At 55.8% G+C, this 20,854-nt stretch overlaps 1 long non-coding RNA gene across 1 annotated transcript; it reads right to left on the bottom strand.

Annotated features, from left to right (window-relative positions):
- Positions 1-6,541: 6,541 nt before the first annotated feature.
- LOC144378079 (uncharacterized) lies at positions 6,542-9,025 on the bottom strand. The gene is made up of 2 exons (XR_013439605.1): positions 8,863-9,025; positions 6,542-7,289 (listed from the first exon to the last, which is right to left on the bottom strand). It is a non-coding gene; the product is annotated as an uncharacterized LOC144378079 (long non-coding RNA).
- Between the last annotated feature and the right edge of the window lie 11,829 nt (positions 9,026-20,854).

Raw genomic sequence — 20,854 nt, 5'->3', positions numbered from 1 at the left:
TCAATTAGGCACAGTAAGAGACGAACAGCATCAATTAATAGTAAAATAGGATAATTATAACCCCAGACTGAAATAAAAGGTGTATGAATGTGGCCTCTCTCAAAGGGTACCACTGCCCTGTGCTCCTCCTCCCCCCGGCGGTGACGTGCGTGGACACAGGTGACAAGACGATGAGTGGACCCCAGGCTTAGGCAGGGACTCCGGGCAGGTGCCCAGGCGACATCCAATCAGAGACTCCTGTGAACACCTGGGAAGGGAGGTCCATGCACAGGGAATGCCAAGGCCAAAGCCTGAGGGAAGTTGGCAACGGACGGGAGACCACAGGGCCACCTGGAGTCCCAACCTGCCACCTTGGGTCTTGGTGGGCAGAAACACAAACCTAGGCACCCATGATCCCTGGAGCTTCTCAGACTCCTGGAATAAAGGTCCAGCGGGGCCCCTTACAGACTCCAACACTTCCCTGACGAATTAGAAGGATGGAGACCAGAGAGGGAAGGTGATATCCCAAAGTCACACAGCAAGCGCTGGCTGGCTGGACCCCCATCCCACATCTCTTAGCTCCAGTTAGCATTGCCTTCACTGAACCACAGCAACTGCTTTCCTGGGGGGTCAAATTACAGAGGCCAAGAGGATCCTGGGAGACCCTGGGGGTCACACAGGTCAGGACGCAGACTGGAGAGCCAGCAGCGTGAAGCTCCCCACCCCCAGCCACGCCGGTCCTCCTGCTCAGAACCACAGGAGCCAGATAACAGGCTCCATCCCGGCTCTGCATCTGGGAACCATGGTTACGGCTGCCAGTTGATTGGCAGGGGGTCTGGACGCATCGAGCCACCCTCTGGTTCCTAGAGGTTGCCTGAGAAGCAGGGGCAAGGGCCAGGGGACAAGAGGGACGGTCACCAATCACCCCTGGATACCACCCGCTAACCTTCCCCTCCCGAAGCGTTCATCCGGGCACCTCACACCGCCGCGAAATCCTTTTTAGAGCTCTGAATTAAAAATAAATTTGCAAGCACATAACCAGATGTTACATGGGGAAAAGATAAATAACTCAGCCTGTCAAGGAACTGCCTCATCTCAGTCAACCCTCTCTCTTTCACAAGGTTTTAATTTTTAATTTCACAGCGGTAACTATAGCAACCTGCAAAAATAATATATTCCAAAGCAAAACAACTTTCCGGGCTCGGGCTTGGCGTCCCCACGTTCTCTCCTCCCCCCCTCCACCAGCTTCACGCAGGTCTGTGCCCAGAGTTGACGAACACTCTCAGTCTTGGGCTCCCTCATTCATTCTAATTCATTCATTCACTTCCAAGTGTCCCTTGCCACCCCATCCACACAGCTCCCGACTTTGGGTAGCCGGGCTTTGAGCAGTGGATTCAGGATCATGAGGGTCACCGTGTTACCCTCACCTCTTTTGCTCCCAGGTCTTGAGTAGAGAGGAGAGTTTGGAACCTCTCTCCTGCTGGGCGCAGTGGCCCATGCCTGTAATCCCCATGACTCGGGAGGCTGAGGCAAGAGGATCCATCCAAGTTTGAGGCCAGCCTCAGCAACTTAGGAGATCCTAAGCAACTTAGCAAGACCCTGTCTCAAAATGAAAAATAAAAAGGACTGGGGATGTGACTCAGCGGTTGAGGGCCCCTGGTTTCAATCCCCAGTACCAAAAAAATAAATAAATAAATAAAACAAAACAAGAAACATAATTGCAATATGTTTGCAAAAAGAAGTCTTGGGTAAAAGGGATAAAGAATTAACAAATGGAGCATAAAAAGGCAGAAGTTGTCATTGCCTAAGGTGATCTACGAAGGCTTCAGAGTGGAGGTGGATTTTGAGTTAGGTCTTGCTGGATTAGCAGAAGACTTCTTCAGAGCAAACAAGGTAGAGAAAAGTACCCCAGGCAGGCGGAACAGCATGTGAAAGTCAGCCCGTGTGAGGGGGGTGAGCACCCTCAAGAGGATGCCAGAGCCTGACAAGGTGGAAACATATGCACTCCTGAATACTGAGCTGAAGACTTCAGTTTGGTGGCCAGGGGAGATCAGCAAAGTAGTGGGGTGAGCAGAATATCTTAAAAGGTGGATAAGTGTGGGAGTCAGATTAGAGGAGAGAGTAGAGTCAGGCCTGCAAGGAGGGAGTCTGAGATGGGTAGTAGATGCAGGCAAGAGAAGAGTGGAAGTCCTAGTTTGGGTCCCCTGGGAGGCCGGCCAGAGCTGAGGATCCAAGTGTGTTTAGAGGTGATTCCAGGAAGCACTGATGTGGGAGGAGGAGAGAAGGAAGAAGATACATGTTCTTGAGTAAGCCAGTTACCACCAGGAGTGACGGGTCCTGAATCCTCCTGGGGGACTCTGGGAACCAGCACCTACTGAGCCTCAGAGAGGCCCCTCTGAGGGGCACAGAGCCAGCAGAGAGCTGAACTTAAACCCCCGTTCCTGCAGCGAGTGGCTGAAGGCCGCTCCCAGGAGGCTCCGCTCCATGCTGTGTTGGTCATGGGGCCGGCTCCAGGGGCCAGACGCAGAACCAACACGGCCCCAGACGGCAAAGACAGGCCGAGGGATTGGGATGGGCATAAGGAGCATGGTGCTGGCAGAATTCTAGACAATAGTGAGTGGTCCTCATGGGGGACCCTGAGGCCTGGGGTGGGTGCACACACGGGCATGTGGCTGGTACAGGAAGGTCAGGGACAATTGATCCCAAGTGAAGTAGCCCAAGACCAGGCTGCTGAGGGGTCCCGGTGTGACTGACCCAAGTCCAGGCAGCCCACCCAAGTGCAGCCCCCAGGGTCCCACCCAAAGTGGGCTCCACTGTCCACGCCAGAAGCCCTGTCTCAGGGGAATGGAACGTGGAACGTGGTAAGGAAATGTGTCAAGTGGGAAAATGTTCCACAAGGTCAAGTTCACGCAGAGATGGACACTGAGGGTGACCTGGGGTCACTTCACTCTCTTGGCCTCAGCTTCCCCTTCCGCAAGACGCAGTTCACAGAAGGCCCTATTTTACCTGCTTTGTCACGTGGGGGTCATTAAATGATGCCCGGTGGTGTCTGGAAGTCACCCAGTCAATATCACCTGCGAATGTCATCTCCGGAGGTACGGTTTGCACACGACACACGTACTCGTGGCCCCAGAGACACGGTGTTTATCAGGCGGACATGGTTCCTACCCCCGTGCCGCCCCCAGCCTGGTGGCCGTGCTGGAGCGCTTTATATAGAATGTTGGAGAAAGCCAGATAAAAAAAAAAAAATATGCATAAAGCATGATTCTAATTTTGCTGAGAAACACACGTTCGCAAAGGCCCGAGGGATCTACACCAACACGTAAAGAGAGTGAGCACTGGATGGTGGGACTCAGGGTGGCCGCCAGGTTACGATTCTTCTTTTTTTTTTTTAAAGTGGTCGCAGCGGACTGCATTGTTGGAAAGGAAAACAAGCCTGCCTCTCTCTGACTCCCTGCCCAAGAAGCCAGGAGCTCCCCACCCTCAGGTGACACTTGCTGGCACTTCCCAGGGTCTCCCTGCCCACCCAGCGCATTTGGGAAGAGGTGAGGGGGGGAGGGGGGGCTCCATCAGAGCCACAGTCCTATGCTGCTCTCTGGAGAGTGGGGAGGGAGAGCTGAGCTCTGGGTCTAGCCTCGGGCCCTGGCCAGCGCCTGTGAAGGCACGCTCTGCCCTGGGGTCCCTCTCCCACCTGGGACCCCAGGAGAGGGACTCCCTGTTATTCCGAGGATGGCTGTCAGCAGGTCCCTCTGCCCGCCTGCCAAAGCGCATCCTCTGAACAGCTTCATCTGCAGTAAGCTGACATCTCCTTCTCCGTCTCCTGCCTCCTGGGTCTCCTACAGTTTCTGAACTTCAGTGAGGGAGGAAGAAAACCTATAGGTTGACACATACCATCACGCGGTCCGCACCTGGCTCTGAACACAGGCCATGGATGAAGACACAAGCCACCCATTTTTCTCGGGTGTCCGGTCCCCTTTGACATAGGGGACGGTGTGACGGGCCCAAGGCTGTTGGAAAGTTCCAGTCAGGTCCCCAGGGTGGACTTGAGGATGTGCTCTGAGCTCTGATCTCACGGGGGCCTCCGGGAAGACCCCCCAAGCAAGAGTGGTCATGGGTCCCACGCAGGACAGAAGTGACTTTTCTGGGATTAATCGGTGGACATACACAGGGATGTAGGATAGACAGGAGGAAGAAGCTCTCTCCTGCCAGGCTGGGGCCCCCCGAGTGTGGGTCCATCTGCTAATGGCTACCTTCCTTGCCACAAGTTGGGAAGACAAAGCCAAGAAGAGAGTGTGCCCCTTTACCCAACCATCCCTGAATCTGCCTCCCAGACCAGAGGCAATCGGCCCTGTTTTTTTTCTTAAGTAGTTTGAGTTGGGGTTTTTTTTTGTTTGTTTGTTTGTTTGTTTGTCCATGGAAGGTGAAAGAACTCTGGCCCCCCGTCCCCCATTGCAGTGGAAATCTGCTGGTTAGAAGTTGGTGGCCATCCAGAATCCACCTCCCCTCCCAAGGCACCTCGTTGGTTAGGCGACCACCTCCTCCAACACAGAGTTTATCTGGGAGCATCGAGGGTGCTGACACCAAGTCCCCCCACTCCTCGGTCACTGCCTGCCCCTCCACACAGAGCCGGTGAGCTGGCCGTGCGTCCCTTCCGTCTGCCTGCCCGAGAACACCCCAGGGATGGGGATGGAGGAGGCTGCACTGTGTCCAAGTGACATAACGCAGTGGTCCACTGCCTGAGCTCTCAAGTCCAGACGCCCTGTGGTCTTCCATGCAGTGATTTTTTCTGTCCTCTTGTACAGGATACAGAAGATCCACACAAGAACTCACAACCCCAAAGCATGTCACAGCCACCGGAGAGCCCTGAGCCTCTGAATGACCCCGAGGAGCTGACCGCGGGTCACCAAACTGCGAAATGCTGGTAAACAGACATCGACTGTGTTGGGCCGCTGAGACTGGGAAGCTGTTGGTGACAGCCATTCTCCTGCTTTGACTAATACAGTCGGGGGGCAACGTGGACAGCTACCTGAGAGCACCTGGCCTGTCACAGCTTGTCATCAGGCCACAAATATCCCTTGGGCTCCCAGTCTGAGCTGGCCCAGACCCCCCTGTGCGTGAGGCCGTTACTATCGCTCTCATCTTTCTCCTCCACGCCGATCTAAGCTTCCCGGGAGGTGGATCTTATCTGTCTTCCCCCTCTGTACTGCGTCCCAGGATCTAGTTAAGTGTCAGGCCCATAACAAATGTTCAATAAGCATTCATGGATTGCATTTACAAAATGACCAGATGCGACGTTCTGATTGTGACGCTTCACGGCACTTGGAAGTTTCTCCCTAAGTGTCCCTACAGCTCAAAGGAGCTGAATGAAGACAGGCGGCTGGGCAAGGCGCAGAGGGAGGGCGGGTGCCAGCCAGGGCTCATCCGACCCCAAGCCCCTGATCCCTCGCTGGTCTCAGACTCTGTGCCGGGGGAAAGTGGGTGGACCAGTTGCCTCTCCAAAGAAGCCCCCGTTCCAGAGGCTCTGGGCTGTGGCAGGGGTGAGGAGACACTTCAGGAAATAACATTTCAGAGTCTGAGGCTGTGAGAGCAGACTTCGCGCCCCTGCCTGGGTGTGGAGGTGGAGGTGGGACCTGGTGTGTGCGCCTCCAGGGTAAAGCAACCCTCTCACGGTTCCAAGTTTTGTCTCAGGGAAGTTTAACTCCTTGCACCCTGTGCCACCCTGTGCCTCCAGACAGGCTCCAGGGATTGAGGCCAAAGCTCCCAGGAGAACTTCCAAGCCCCACACCAGGAACAGGGATGGAGGAGGCTGCACTGTGTCCAAGTGACATAACGCAGTGGTCCGCTGCCGGAGCTCTGAAGCCCAAATGCCTGCGTTCAAAATCCCAGCTCTGCTCACTTATTAGCTATAAGGCCTTAGACCACTTAGTGTCTCTGAGCCTCAGTTTTCTCGTGTATAAAATGGGATAATAGCAACAGTACCCATACTAGCCAATGTTAGGAAGATGATTTCTTTGCTTTTTAAATTTTTCTTCCTTTGTAGTACTGGGATAGAACCCAGGGCCTGGTAGGCAAGTGCAGTATGACTGGGTCACACCCCCAACCCCTGACCTCATTACCTTGATTTTTTTTTCCCTGGTACTGGGCATTGAACTCAGGGGTGATCCATCCCTGAGCTACATTCCCAGTCCTTTTTATTTTTTATTTTGAGATAGGGTCTCACTAAATTGCTGGAGCTGGCCTTGAACTTGAGATCCTCCTGCCTCAGCCTCCCCAGCATCCGCTGGGATTACAGGCATGTGCCACTGCTCCAAGTTACTTGGATAACTGGAGGAGTGTGTTTTTAAAATACCTCTGTTTGAGCTCCTGTGGCTTCTGGGAGCATCGCAGGAGATGGGTGAGCTCTGCCTTCTCAGGAGCCCTCTCCCAACCCAGCAGGCCGGCTCAGGACTGCAGGGACCTGGTCTCCCGTAGCAGTTGGGGTTGGGGGGCATTGCTTTACTGCCCTCGTGTTTTGCTGAAACTTCAGAACGGCTTTTCTAATGCAGATATTGAAAACTTATGATTTATGCGATAACTTGGATATTTTTTATTTAATTTCGTATTTTCGCACGCTCTATTTAAGGGAAGAGAGGATTTTTTAAAAAACAAGCTTAGATCCCTTCCCAGGTTGCGTTTTCTGAGTTCATGGCGTTGGCGGTTGTCTGGTGAGCGTCCTTACCAACACCGTAACAGGGGCTTGGGGTTTTACTTTTATGTCTTTTTGCCAGACACAAGGGAAGGCGCCCAGCAGCCTGGACGGGTTTCTTGGAGGGCCAGCTCCGGGGCCTCTGAGCAGCACCCCACGGCCCTTCCCTGGGGCCCCACGCGCTGCCTGCTCTGACCATGAGTTCTAACATTTTGCTTTTGGTTCTTTTAAACTAGACGACAAACCCAGCACTGAAAGTGCCAGAAGTACAACTTTCTAAGGAGGGAAAAGGTTGTCACATTTTAACATCTTAAGACAAACGTGAATGTGGAGATGCTTCAGTGGGATTTAATGGCATGGGCTATGCTGGAGGGTCTGGCGGATGTCATTCAGACAATGGCACCCGGCTTTAGGAATGTGGAGCGAGGAACTCTGTTGGTTCCAGGGAGGAATCTGCATAGCAGCGGGCATTGGTTCTGCTAGGAGTAAATACCGGAGCTGGGCCCTGGGCCCAGGTGGCACATGCCTGTAATCCCAGCAGTTCTGGAGGCTGAGGCAGGAGGATCATGAGTTCAAAGCCAGCCTCAGCAATGGTGAGGCTCCAAGCACCGCAGTGAGATCCTGTCTGTAAATAAAATACAAAATAGGGCTGGGGATGTGGCTCAGTGGTTGAGTGGCTCTGAGTTCAATCCCCAGTACCTCCAAAAAAAGCAAATACCTGAGAAGCACCTGTGTCACTAGCATGCCACCGTGGGGGGGGGGGGGTAGAATCTAGTGAATTGCGGGAGCCCAGCACAGGGTGGCCCCAAGCAGTTGCTATTGCCATCAGAAGCCTGCAGGTATACTGACTAGGCAAGTGTATTCTGCACAACCACCACTCCCTTTGTTAACCTTTTCTGAACAAGCTTATATCCACTCTGCCTAACCCCAAGTTCTGGGGTTGGTTTGTGTCCTGTAGGCCCTCTGACATCCTTTTTTTAAAGCAGGATCTCTGCTCCTGATAAACACTAGGATGGTCTTTGAATATCAATGCAAGAAGCTAATGGCCATGACATCTGATGGATGTGTGGCTGTGGGGACTTCTCGATCGATGTCTGACCGCAGTGGACACCCAGCCAGGGCCAGCTCCCCGTGTCTGGGTCGGCCTTGTGGTCAGCACTGCCACCTGCCGTGGCAGTATCCAGGAGCCATTCCAGAACAGCAGCACGTGGTCTGCAGCTTGTGACGATCAGAATCACCCAGAATATTTAAAAATATTTAAATGGTGAACCTATTGATAGAGAATGTTTATAAACAGCGATCCATAAGTCTATACTGATCTCTAGGTATACCCAATACTGACTATAAACCTATAATAAGGAAACCAGGGGGAGACCCTGTGAGTGTCCCGTAGGTGCACATTTTAACTGTCTGGAGACACAGTTACCACATCCGTCCGTTCCCATCATGGTGAACCAGTGAATTGGTCTGGCCACCCCTGTGGTCCTGCTCTGCAGGTTCACAAAAAGATATCATGTTTCAATTTCCTTTTGTGTGTGGACAACAATGTAGAAGCTGAAGTCGACATATGTATTTTTCTATTCTTTGATTTTTTTAATAAACTTTGGAAACCAAAACAAAAAGTCTCTGTTTTAATGCCTAATGTGGTAATTATCAACAGATAAACTGATAAACAAAAACTCTTTGGGGGATTTTTACATTGGTCCTGAGATCCCAGACTTAGAAACCACTCTCCCAAGGTGACTTCCCACCTACAATTATTCTGACATCTGCTGGCCCCTCCCCTCTCTCTCCAGGTCCCCATTTGCGCTCTGTCCTTGCGCTCTGATCCGCTGACCAAGTCACACATCCATGAGAACCCCCGTTCTCCACACCCCTGAACAGCCACCACCTCAAATCCTGCCACACCACTGCCCTCCCTGAAACTGTACTCACTCTTCAAGACCCAAACACTTCTGCCTCCCCAGAAGCCTGGCTGGTCGCCCTGGGTTCTCTGAGCTCACAGAGCCCTCGCCTGACCACGGGACAGACAGATGGTGCAGCTGGACGGATTTTGCCCAGACAGCCCGTCTCCCCTGCAGGATGGCAGCTCCTGGCTTTGCATTCAGTGCAGCTCTGAACCATTCCCCCGGAACGAGCCGCTTCCTCTCTCTGAGCCTGTTTCTTCATCTGTAAAATGGAGCCGTCTCTGTACTCACCTTGCACATTGTTTAAGATCAGAGCGGCTCATGGGTCTGTGGTTAGTGACTTCAACCACAGAAGCCTCTCTGGGAGATACAAGTCCAAGACCAAGGGGTCAGCAGGGCGGGTTCCTCCTGAGACCTCTCTCTTGGGCTTGCGGACGGCCGTCTTCTCCCCTATCCTCACATAAGCTGTGTCTGTTTCCTAATCTCCTCTTAATCATCATATTGATGGAGGCCCATCCTCATGACCTCATTTTAACTTAATCACCTCTTTAAAGACCCTGCTCCTAATACAGTCACATTCTGAGATTACTAGGAGTTAGCACTTCAGCATAGGAATTTTTTTTGCCCGGGGGGCGGGGCGGGGGGTTATAGGTGCAACCTATAACAGTGTCTGAAGCCTCCAGTCCAAGGCCATCACTTGTCACAGAGCTAGGCCTCTCTCTTCACCACCACCAGGGCCTGGGACTGTGGTCAGTGGCCTGGGCCAGCCCATCAGCCCTGTAAGGGATCAGTCATCTCCCATGACTCTCTGCTGGACTGACTTACCCACCATATCTCCTTAGCTACATGAACTTGGGTCAGCCCTTGGCCTTCCTTCTCTGAGCCTCAGTTTCCAAAATCGGCAACATGGAGGAAATGACTTGCAGAGTGATGGCCATGGTGAGACGAGACCATCGTTGTCATTTTTATCTATGTGACATCCACTTTTCTTGAGCACCTACTATGTGCCAGTACCGTTCTAGGTTCTGGGGATGCAGCGGTGAAAAAAAAAACAAAAAAAACAGACAAAACTCCCAGCTCTGCTGGAGCTGACATTATTCCAGGGACCGCCAGACACCAAACAAATAAGCAAGTAAAACACAAAGCATCTCAGATGGCGGTAAGTGCTAGGAAAGAGTAATAATTAAACCCAGAGAGGGGAAGGGGAGATGGGGGAGGACGGGGTGGGGGTGCTGCAATTTTAGACAGGACGGTCAGGCAAGGCCTGTCTATAAAATGATTTGGCAAGTGAGGGAACTGCACAGGTATCTCAGAGACCTTTGCAGGCAGAAGGGGCATGAGCGTGCCTGGCATGTTCCACAATCGGGCTGCTCGAGCTGAGTGAGCCGGGGGGAGATGGCTGCAGGCAAAGCCAGAGAGTAGCCAGGGGTCAGCCAGGGCAGGGCCTCGCAGGCCACTCTCAGGATCCTGGCTTTTCCTCTGCATGCAATGGGAGCCTCCAGAGTGCTCTGAGAGCAGGAGGGGGCGTGACCTCACTCTGATTTTACTAACAGAGCGTAACCTGGGTGACAAGATGAGATTGCAGCTGGCTCCTCGGCTGGGCGGGTTCGGCTCAGAGTGGTACGTGCGCCTCTGCAGATGGCTCTGCCTCTGGCTGCTCCCGCCCTCCTGCCCTGCTCAGCCTCACCCAGCCACGCTGGCAGGCCTGCCACACCCCCAGCCTGCAATCAGTCTAGACCTCATCCCCCTCTCAGGAGCCAGTCCAGGGCCCCAGGCCAGCCCTCATCCCTCCCTTCCCAGAGAACTAAGAAGCAGTTAGGAGACAAGTCTGGGCACCTGAGTGCAGGGTTCAAGCCTTCCCCTTAGAGTCTCTGTGCCTCGGTGTTCCTTATCTGTAAAATGGGAGTGACCATAATAACAAACCATTAAGAACCTATCTCAGCATCGTATGAAAACAGGGCTAATGAACGCCAGCATTTTGAGTGGGTCTGTGTTGTCATGAGACTGCCCAACAACACCGGAGAAAGACTGGCTGCTCACGAGGCTCGTTTCTTAACCTCCCCAAGACCGCCCACGTTCATTGGAGAACAGGGGCTGGACCACGGGTGGCTGATTTTCACACCTGCCTATGGGGCAGCAGGGTGGGGTCCAAGAAGAAACCCCTTGGGAGTGTACTTATCACATTCGGTAAGCATTATCTGCAGGCACGACACCCATCGTGCCACACGGGAAGGACATCCGTCCCTCCTCTGCTTTCCCAGCCTGCAGGAGGATGCAGGAGATGACCATGCTTCATGGATCACCAAGGCCTGGTATACAGCAGGGCCTCAGCCAATGCCTATCAGAGGCAACCAGAGCATAGCCAGAGGCAGGTGCAGGTCCTGATGTTTCCCAGATGTGTGCCAGGGGCCTGTCACTTCACCTCTCTGAGCCTCTGTTTCTGATCTTGCAATGGGGACGGCTCATTCTTCCTGGAGGGTGAATGGGGCAGGCCCGGGGCACCTGCGTCTCAGCTGCAGCGGGACGTAACTCAGGTACCCAGAGGATGCCTGGCAAGTGTCCTGTGGATGGGGTGGTGCTTCTCTGAGCCTCTGGAGCACCTGGGCCGAGCAGACGGGGGCGTGAACTCTAGCCATCTCAGGTTGGGGATTCCCACAGAACCTGCGGAGGTTCCCAGGAGCCTATAGCAGCAGGTGGAGGCATGAGTTAGGTCACTGTTTCTGTCACATGGATGATTCTGTGTTTAGTAGGTTTGCTCTGGGCTCAGAGAAGAGCTGGACTCACTGAGTTCAGGGAAAAGACCATTGGGGAGGAACACCCCTGTCCCCTGGACCAGAAAAGCCCTCACCAGCACCAGGGCCTGCTGTCTGCACGTTTCTTTTCATGTTTTCCCTTCTAGATCCCCCCGTGGTGCTAGAAATCAAATCCAGGCCCTCACGTGAGCAGGGCAAGCGCTCATCACCGAGTCGCACGCCAGGGCCCGTCTCTAGGCACTTCTCTTACACCACTTCAGTCGAGCCTCTCGGGAAGCTTTTGAGATAAGCGTTCATGTCACTACTTTGCAGGTGAGGAAACTGAGAGCTCCCAGGGCCAGGCTCAGTGGCGCTGGCCTGTCATCCCAGCGGCTCAGGAGGCTGAGGCACGGGGATCGCGAGTTCAAAACCAGCCTCAGCAACAGTGAGGCACTAAAGCAGCTCAGTGAGACCCTGTCTCTAAATAAAATACAAAATAGGGCTGGGGAGGTGGCTCAGTGGTAGAGGGTCCCTGAGTTCAATCCCCAGTACCTGCCCCACTCCCCAAAAAATAAACCACAAAAAAAGAGCCCCCCAGTTTAGGAAGTAGTAGAGTCAAGATTTGAGCCAAGGTCTGAGCCTCGCACTTTCTGCCTCAGAGGCAGCCCTAAAACCTTGACCTCTTCCTAAGCCAGACCTCTGGGGTTCAAAGTGAGGGAGCCCTTTGTTCTCCCTGCCTCAGTTTCCTCATCCAAAAACTAGGAGCCACAGGACCTACCTCATGGGGCTCTTGTGAGGACACAGTGAGGGAGTGTGCGGGGTGACAGGCAATCCACAGTCACTAAAAGCTCTCTCTAATGCCACCCCATTACCCTCCTCTCAGCTCTGCCAACGGCCCCGCGTGTGTCGCGGGCTTGCTTATTTCTCTTGCTCACTGCCACCTCTTCTGAGGCATATCTGTCTCGCTTTGAAAAGCTTCTCTTTGTCACTTTCCTCTCTTTCTTGTTCCCTTCTGGGTCCTAAATCCTGGCTCTGCTGCCTGAACTTCAGCCGAGCGCGGGCAGCCATCCCGCCAGTGACCCTCTCAAACTTTGCTCTCCAGAAAATTCTCCTGGGGAGCTCGCTCCGGGCGGGAATCCTGGTTCCACTCGGGAAGATGGGGTTCGGTAGGTCCAGGGCCCGGACAGGGAATGGGCCAGAATTCTTGACAGCTCCCCTCCCCCGTGTGTGGCCCACCTCCCAGGTGAGACTGGCGGGGCTTTGGCAGGGACCACATCTGCCCTCAGTTTCTTCAGCTATGAAATGGGGACAAACAAAATCTACCTCCCAAGGTTGTCAGGATGAAATTCTTTTGTCTAGAAAACAAACACATTTCTTTTTTTTTTTTTATTTTTTTTATTTCCTGCCTTGGCTTCTGTGTAATTTCTTTTGTCTCTGTCTTTCCCGTGCTGCGTCCTGATGGTTTTGTATTTCATCCTCTCCACCGGCTCCTGAACAGACCTGAACAAGGGTGACCCTTCTGGAAGACGGTCCAAATGGCGTGTCCCGCCCCTCCCCTGCTGCACCCAGGCAGGCAGTCCCCCAAGATGAGCGTCCCCCACCCCTGCAGCCCCCACAGCCTGGAAGCCCAGAGAAGATGGGGGATCCATTGTGCAGGAATGGCCCTGCTGCTATGGAAACCAGCGTTCAGGAAAGGCTCCGAGAAGCTCCATTCCGGGGAGCCGCCTGGCCTTGGGGGAGGGGGAGAGGCCAGACTCCGCCTCGGACGTTGCCCTCCCATTACCCGCCATGTGATGCTGGGCAAGTCACTTAACCTCTCTGAGCCCTGGGCTCCCTCACCGGCCTGGGAGCCGCAGCCCCATTAGCGGTGGGAAATCAGGGCCGCTGATGACTGAACGGCGCGCTGCGGCTTTCAAGCCTGAAGACGCGCCAAATTGCCGTTTGCTTTCATTACCGCGAGCTCGAAATATTCTAGTGCCAGCTTGCTGCGCGACCCTGGGCCACCGAGGGCCAGCGAACGATTTCCATGATAGAATTCCCTCTCTCGGCAGCGCGGGGTGCACACGCACGCCCACGCCCACATGCACTCGCGTCCGCCACCAGGTCCTAACGGGCTGCTGCGCGCCCCCTGAGCCCCCTGCACCCCCTGGCCCCAGGACGGACAGGCTGCCCCCCTGCAGCCGCAGCTCCTCCGCCAGGAAAGGAAGGAGGCAGGGAGCGATGGCTCCTGGTTACTCCATCGTCAGTGCCAGGGTGCGGATCCATCTGAAAATGCGCTTCCTCTTTCCCAGGCCTCCAAGGCATGGGCTGCAGAGAGACCCCAGGGTGGGATCTGCCTGTCACCCACCCCAAGTGGCATCAGGTGAGGACTCACACACACCTCACTATCCTCAGGAACACATCACACCCATACGCTTTCAAACACACACATGCACCATGGTGCACAATGAGCACAGGTGGCCTTGGACATCAGGGTCCCCTGGACAAGTGGAGGACTTTCCTGCCCCCTCCTCTTGGCTCACGCCATCTCTCTATGGAGAATCCAATCCCCAGGTTCCTCTAGCGGGCTACTCCCTTGTGGATCCTCTGGGCCCGCCTCACCTAGATAACCCACCTGATCCTCCAGAGAACACTTGTGACTTGCCCAAGTTCGCACAAGCAGTGAGCGGCCGAGGAGCCTTGTTAGAACCCGGGTCCAGCTGCTCCGAAGAGCATCCGTGTTCATCCTGCCAGCCTGGCTGTTAGTTTGTTTTCCCAACAAACATTTATCACGCCCCAGGCAGGCTGCTTGGTGCTGGGGACCCAGCCATGAACAAGGCCAGCCGAGAATGAGAGAGCACAGCCCAGAGAAGCAGACAGATGCTAAACAAGCAATTACAAGCGTGATGGATGCCACCAAGGAAAAGCAGAGAGCCCCCGGCAGGGGACGACAGGAGGATGCCAACAGTTCCCATGGTACGAGGTCGGCAGCAGCCGTGCCCCAAGGTGGTCCCCTTGCAGAGCAACCCCCTGGGGAGGGACACTTTCTCCTGAGCACACACCCAGGGAGGGGCACTGTGAGGTGTGAGGACCTCTTCAGAGGCCTGGGGGGGGCGGTTGGCAGGGGATAAATGCTTTCTAATCACTCGCCTCTTCTTGAGTGGGCTCCTTGCCCCCACCAGGCCACCCCCAGACCACCCGGGCAGGTAGAATCAGCCCCAGCATGCACATTACCAAAGCAAGGAAAGCAGCGCCAATCGAGGATCAAGGATCGGAACCCAGGCCTATCAGACTCCAGATCTCTAGGAAGGTCCCTAGAGATGACCCACCTCCTGGGTGCCCGGTACATGGCCCTGCTGAGTGTGCTTACAGCAGCAGGGAAGGTAACCAGCACCCAAGGAGCCCATGTTACCCATTACAGGATGCCACCTGCACCTCACAAGGAAGCAATTTGGCAACATGTGGTAAAGCTCCGACATGGCAACGAGCAAGTGTTCAGACAGGTGCTTCCAATTGCCAAGCTGTGTGGCCTCAGGCAAACTGTCTAACCTCTCTGAACTACATTTCCCAACTGTACAGTGGAAGAGATGTGAGGAGTTTCAGGTCTCTGGCCTCCTGGTCCCGCCTCCTTTTCCATATCTCTCCTCCAACCACCCTGGCTCCAGGCTCTTGTCAAACCTGCCGGGTCCTGTCCTTGCTCAAGGGCTTTGACTAGGACCACCAGGAGGGAGGTAAGTAACCAGCACACAGGGGCTGAGGCTTCTCCATGGCCCATGGAGAAGGTGCCCCATTTCCCGGTGCTTCTGGTGGCAGGCTCTAGTTCCAAACATTCTGCCCCTCGCCTAGCAGATGACGGGGCCCAGGCGGAGCATGTCCCTGTCCAGGCAAAGGTGCCATCTTTGCCTGGATCATCGCCTAGGCCTCCTTGACCACATGGAAGACTCTGGAGAGGAGGCGGTGACTCCCCTGGGCCTCCTGGCCAGTGCCCGGAGCTGGCAGGCAGCGGGAAGCCAGGCCCAGGCTTGGCAGGGCCTAGCAGGGGCTCAGTGCCCAGGGCCAGGGCCCTGCCAACCTCATTCCCCCAAACAGCTACCGATTGTCCCCGTGGCTCCCTAGGTCCCTGAAGCCCTCCCAGCAGCCACTCTCTCACGGGGATCCCCTCTCTCAAAGGGTCCTGCAGCCTGACTGCTTCCGGCCGCGACCAGGGAGGCTGGGCGGCCACGGTGGTCCCAGCCTCGCGGGAGGCCCTTGGACTTCCGAGCCCTGCTGGGAGCTCTCAGCCCGGTGCTCAGCAAAGAGCAGGCGAGGACAGATCCCGGGGTGGGCCGGTCCTCGTGGCATTTGTATGCAGGTGCAGGCCCGGAACATGAGCTGGAATCCATCAACAGAAAATAAAACGCTCAGGGAGTGCGGCCCTGGAAGACAAACGGCCGCGGGGCGAAGGTAACGGCCACTGGCGCCTGGCCCACCCCAGGGGGATCATCCAACCCTCCCAGCCGATGGGGGGGCTGTGGAACCTGCACTTCTCAGAAAGAGAGGAGGCCCAGGAGTGGACGCCGCTTCCCCAAAGAGGGGAGCAGGCCTAACCCAGGCCCTGGCCCCCGAGGCGGGGCCTTGCCAAATCTGCCACTTTCCAAACCACGCCCCCCCAGAGGGTTTCAGAAGGGCTGTCCCAGGAGCAGAGTTTTCACATCAAATTCTCATTTACCACCCCACCCACCTGGAGCAGAGGCCGAGTTCAGAACAGGGTGCATCCAAATAGGGTGCAGGGGGTTCCTGGAATCTCAGCCCAGGCCCTCCCAGACCGGCTGGGGTGGCCAGGGTGTCTTTTCCATGTGGTGCTACTTGATTCTGGGCTTGAGAGCCCTTGGTTAAGAGACAAGTTCATCTAAAAAGAATCTGCTTTTTATTGGTCAGGTGAAGAGACCCACAGATGAGCTGCCCGTGTGAGATCTAGAGGTGACCATATAAACTACCGTTTAGTTAGCACCTACTACGGGCTGGGTCAGAGTGCTTCAGGTCCCTCCACACAGCTCCGTGCCGAAGGTCACATTCCACTTCCCATTGTACAGATGAGAACACCGAGGCACAAGCTGTTTAAGGTCCCTCGTACGATGTTGCCCAGCTGGGCAACGGCAGAGCCAGGGTCTGAACCCAGGTGGGGGCTCCAGAACCGGCTGCCCCAGCCCCATCCTGGAGTCCACAGTCCAAAGGGAAACAGATAAACATCTGAAGAATTCCTGGGAACAGGTGCTTGGGGAGGGGGCCTGAGTGGGCTGCAGAAGCCCAAAGAGGCCCCAAACCCAGAGAAGGGAGCTGATCAGAAAAGGGAGACCCTGGAGAGCTGGGTTTTGACAGATGAGTAGGAGTTGGCTGGGCTGATGTGGCACGAGCCGTGAACGTGGGGGAGAACCTGGTGACATAGAGGTCTTGGTGAAGTCCTGGCTAAGGAGCCGGACAGCACCTGAGGGGGTGCCGCTGAAGAGGGGGAGACACAGTTTTGCATTGACAAAGGCGATCTGGGACAGAGCCCGGCAGGTGGAGGCAGGAGACCTGGGGCTCTGGGAGCGGGTGGGGTGCAGCTGGGCGGAGCCGCTGAGGACTTGGGCAGGGCAGGAGGACTGGCTGGGGGGTGTGTGGAGATTCTGAAAACAGGCCTAACAAAAGCACCGGGGAGCTGCACAGGTGGGGGGACAGCAAGTCCCTTTACAGGGACTTGTGTGGAGTCTGGGCTCCGTGGGCACCGGTGGGGGAGGGGAGGCGGGTCCAGGAAGAAGTCAGAGACCTTCGTGCCTGAGAGTGGGCGAGGTCACCCTCCGACAGGCGAAGTGGGCAGAGGACACTCCGGGGTGGCATCCTCCAAGTTTCAGCCTTGGTTCCAAGCAGGTGCCCCTGAGGTCCTGTCACCGTCACACCCGCCCTCCCTCCTCTTCACATCTTCAAGGGGTGGGCAGAGGAGGGACCAGCCGTCCAGCTGTCCTCTGAAGGTGACATCATTGTCTGGGGGAGGTCTGCCTTCTCTCTGGAGGACCCCCGAACTCACCATGTGTCCCTACATGCTTGAGGCACTGAACGGGCACTAGGCCAGGTGGGTTCGGTGCAGTGGGCTCCCTGGACTTAGGCTTGGGGACAAGCCCCAGGACCTCTCCCACCTGACCCCTCTCCCACACGTGCACGCCCTCTTTCCTGGACTCCCCACGCCCTTTTTGCTGTCAGTGTGGCCTTGACCAGGGCACCCCCCCACACACCTTCTTCATCTGGTAAATAGACCCATCAGGGTTAGAATTTTTTGAGGAATAGGGTCTAAATGGCGCACAGGGACAAAGTCCTCAGGATGTGAACTGGACGGCCATGCACCTCCCTGCAAGGCGCGCAGTTGGAGGCGCCCTGCAGGTCCCCCTGTGCACGGTGGGGTCACAGTTGCATATTCTCCTGTGGTGACTAAACATGCACAGTGCCCAGCTACAGGGGGGCGCGCCTTGCAGTCCCCTATTTCTCTTCCCTTCTCCTGACTGTGGGGGTGGGTGCCGCGGCCCGCCTTCTCACCGCAGAGCACCCTGACCCTTTTCCAGGGCCAGCCCTACAGGGATGGCTGGACCCAGCTGGGCCCCCACCTCCAGCTGGGGCTGGAGCAGGGGAGCCAGGGAGTGGGAGGCCTGCGGGGGCCTGTGGCGTGAGATCCCAGCTGTTGGAGCTAGTGCCAGCAACAAAAGGTATTTGCATCAGATAATGAGTAAAGTGTCTTGTTATTCCATTAACTGTGTAGCAGCGACTGCGGCAGAGGGAGGGAGCGTTGGAAACCCACAGGGGCAGGCAGGGGCTGAGATTGCTGACCACCAAGCGGCCTCTAGGCTTCCTGGGGGCCCATCAGCCCCAACAGGAACGGCAGGGGGCCACCGATGGGCAGAAGGGTGTGGGGAAGGCTGGGCCTCCTCCTAGACTCTCAGCTTCACAATAGGAACTCCAATGGGGGCAAAATCAAAAAGCACATCCTGGTACCACCAGCACCAGTGCCAACACCAGGATGTCCCCTGAAGGAACTCTGAGTTCCCAGGACTGATGACAACCGTGGTACTCAGCCTCCTGCATCAAGCTTTGGTGCAGTGCCCGTGGGATGGGATGGGGGTTTGCATTCCAGAGGTGGTGAGTCACACTTGCACTTGACCTTGCTGGGCTTTCCATACAATGGGATGATACTACTACGCTGGCATTGCATGGATGGAACCCCCCAGAGACCCTCTGCAGGTGCCAGAGATCCTGTAAAGACCAACGCCAGCTGAAGTCCCTCTCTGGTGAAGTTTGCATTCCAGGGGAGGGAGCACATAAATAAATAAGAAGGTGATAAGAGCTATAAAATTTGGAAATGGGATAATGAGAGGCTGGGTGCAGGGGTGGGGTGCCGGGGTCAGGGTTTGGAGGGAGAGGGAGGGCCATTCCCAGCAGGGGACATTGGAACCAAGGTTCAGGTGATGCCCATGGAAGAGCCCTGGGCATTGGACGTTGGACTTGGGGGCCTCCCTGGAGGAGGGGAAGGCCAGCTCAGCTCCACAGCAGAGAGCATCCAAGATGCGGATGGAGGGAGGGGAGCGCCCACCGTGGAGCAGCGCTGGCTGTAGGATCTGGGTTTGATTTTGAGCTTCCTGGCAGCCCCCAGCAGTTGGAAGCAGGCAGAGACACGATCTGATTTCAAATGTTCAAAGGCCTCCTGGTTGTTATGGGGGGATAGATGGGTTGCAGGGACCAGAGCGGGTGCAGGAGAGCCGGAGGATGCCCAGGTAGAGGTCAGTGGGCAGTGGTTGATAGGGGCTGGGCAGGGGAATGTGGAACGGGTGGTGAGCCAGGGCTGGGCTTTGAAGGTGCTGTCAGCAGGACCGGGAATGAGAAGCAGCAAGGGGAAGACAGGGACAGGCTGACAGGGTTAAAGGAGATGGCGGGTGCTGGCAGAGGGCTGATTTAGCATAGCACCTTGCCCGTGGTGAGCGCTTTATAAACACTGCCTGTCGCACGGTGATCTGCACCAGGCACCTTCTGAAGGTTGCGGGATCAGCTCTGCAGACCACCAAGAATAAGTGGCCTTTCGGGTCCCAGGTTCCTGGGTTGATCTGAGAGCAGAATAGAGGACTCGTCACCCTAGAAGAGGTCTGGCAGTCATGTTGTCCAACCTGCGCAGTGACAGCACCTCGGGCAGGGACTTGCCCCAGATGGGCTGGTCAGGGGCAGAGCAAGTACAACTTGGTGTAAGATTCTCTCTGGGGTCTGTTGCACCTGCCGTCCCCCATTGTGAGCCCAGGAGCACCTCCCTCTGCTTTTGACCCTCCCTGGACCCCATGGCAACAGTCACAGAGACTTTGCACTTGCTCTTCCCTCTTCCAGAACCTTCCTGTGACTGCTGCGGGCCACCTGGCCTCTCTCCTCTTCTCCCCCCAGCAGTCCTTCTTCTCTCCCAGCTGACCCCAGCATCCGGGGCCTGTGGGGCTTCCCAGCACCAGGCAGGAGCTCGGCCATCCCCACGTCTCCCTCCACAGCCGACTCCGAAGGCATCTCCAGCCTTTTGCCCGTGGAGGCTGGCAAGGTGCCCAAGCCCCACTGCCTGGTGCCGCGGGACCCCAGGCCCTCAGTCCTGGTGGCCAAGACACACAGGAAGGAACCACCTTTCCTGTTGGGACCCAGCCCGGGCGGAATCCCCCTGTCTTCCTCCTCGCCCAGCTTGGGTATGAGTCAGGAATGTCCCATTAGTACTTTTCCTTTTCCTCCTCCCCAGGAGCCAGCCCAGCGCTCCACGGCAGAGGAGAAGAGGTGGAGGCCAGGGAGTGTGCCCCCACCCCCCGCCTCCTGCAGGGTCAGGTCACCAGGAGCCTCAAGCCAACAGGCATTTCTTCCCCCAGTGCCAGAGGGGTCTGGCCTTCTGCTGGCCCCAGACTCGGGATCTGGGCTTCATGCTTAACCCCAAAGCAGTATATGCCTCACTCAAGGCCAAGTTCAGACAAGAGGCAATCAGGGGCTTAAGTGGCTGCCAGAGAAGGCCAGCCGCCTGGTTATTAAATATTAAGTGGCAAAAGCCTGGGAACGTTTAATTGCAAATGAGACTCGGAAGCAGATGTTGCCAACAGCTTGGCCCGGCGCTCACGGTTGGGAGCGACAGGGGATTTCAAGTCACTGAGCCGGGCTGCTGGCAGCTTCCCTGCATTTACTGGGTACCTGCTGGGTGCCAGGCCTTGAACTGGAAGCCGCAGGTAGAAAGATTGGCCAAACCTTGGTCAGCTTCCAAGGGTTCTGCATCTGGAGAAAACCTAAGACAAGACAGACAGACTGCCCAGCACAAGTAACCCCCGGGGGGGGGGGGAGATGGGAACCCAGGAAACACCTGTGGGGGAACCGAGTCTGCAGAGGGGAGATGAGCAAGCTCGAAAGGAGACAGTCGGTTAGTCACTCAGTGAACATTTATCCAACACCTGCTGTGTGCCAAATGTTGTGGATTCTGGGAAATGAAGTTTTTACACAAGTCGAACACTTTCTCTCATGGCATTTACTTACAATTGACTCAGAGCCTGCATGCCACTGCAAATGAAGGT

The sequence above is a fragment of the Ictidomys tridecemlineatus genome, chromosome 5, assembly GCF_052094955.1.
Source record: "Ictidomys tridecemlineatus isolate mIctTri1 chromosome 5, mIctTri1.hap1, whole genome shotgun sequence".
NCBI classification, from domain to species: Eukaryota; Metazoa; Chordata; class Mammalia; order Rodentia; family Sciuridae; genus Ictidomys; species Ictidomys tridecemlineatus.
Note: the sequence above shows the minus strand (reverse complement) of the source record. Positions and strands in the feature narration are given on the sequence as shown.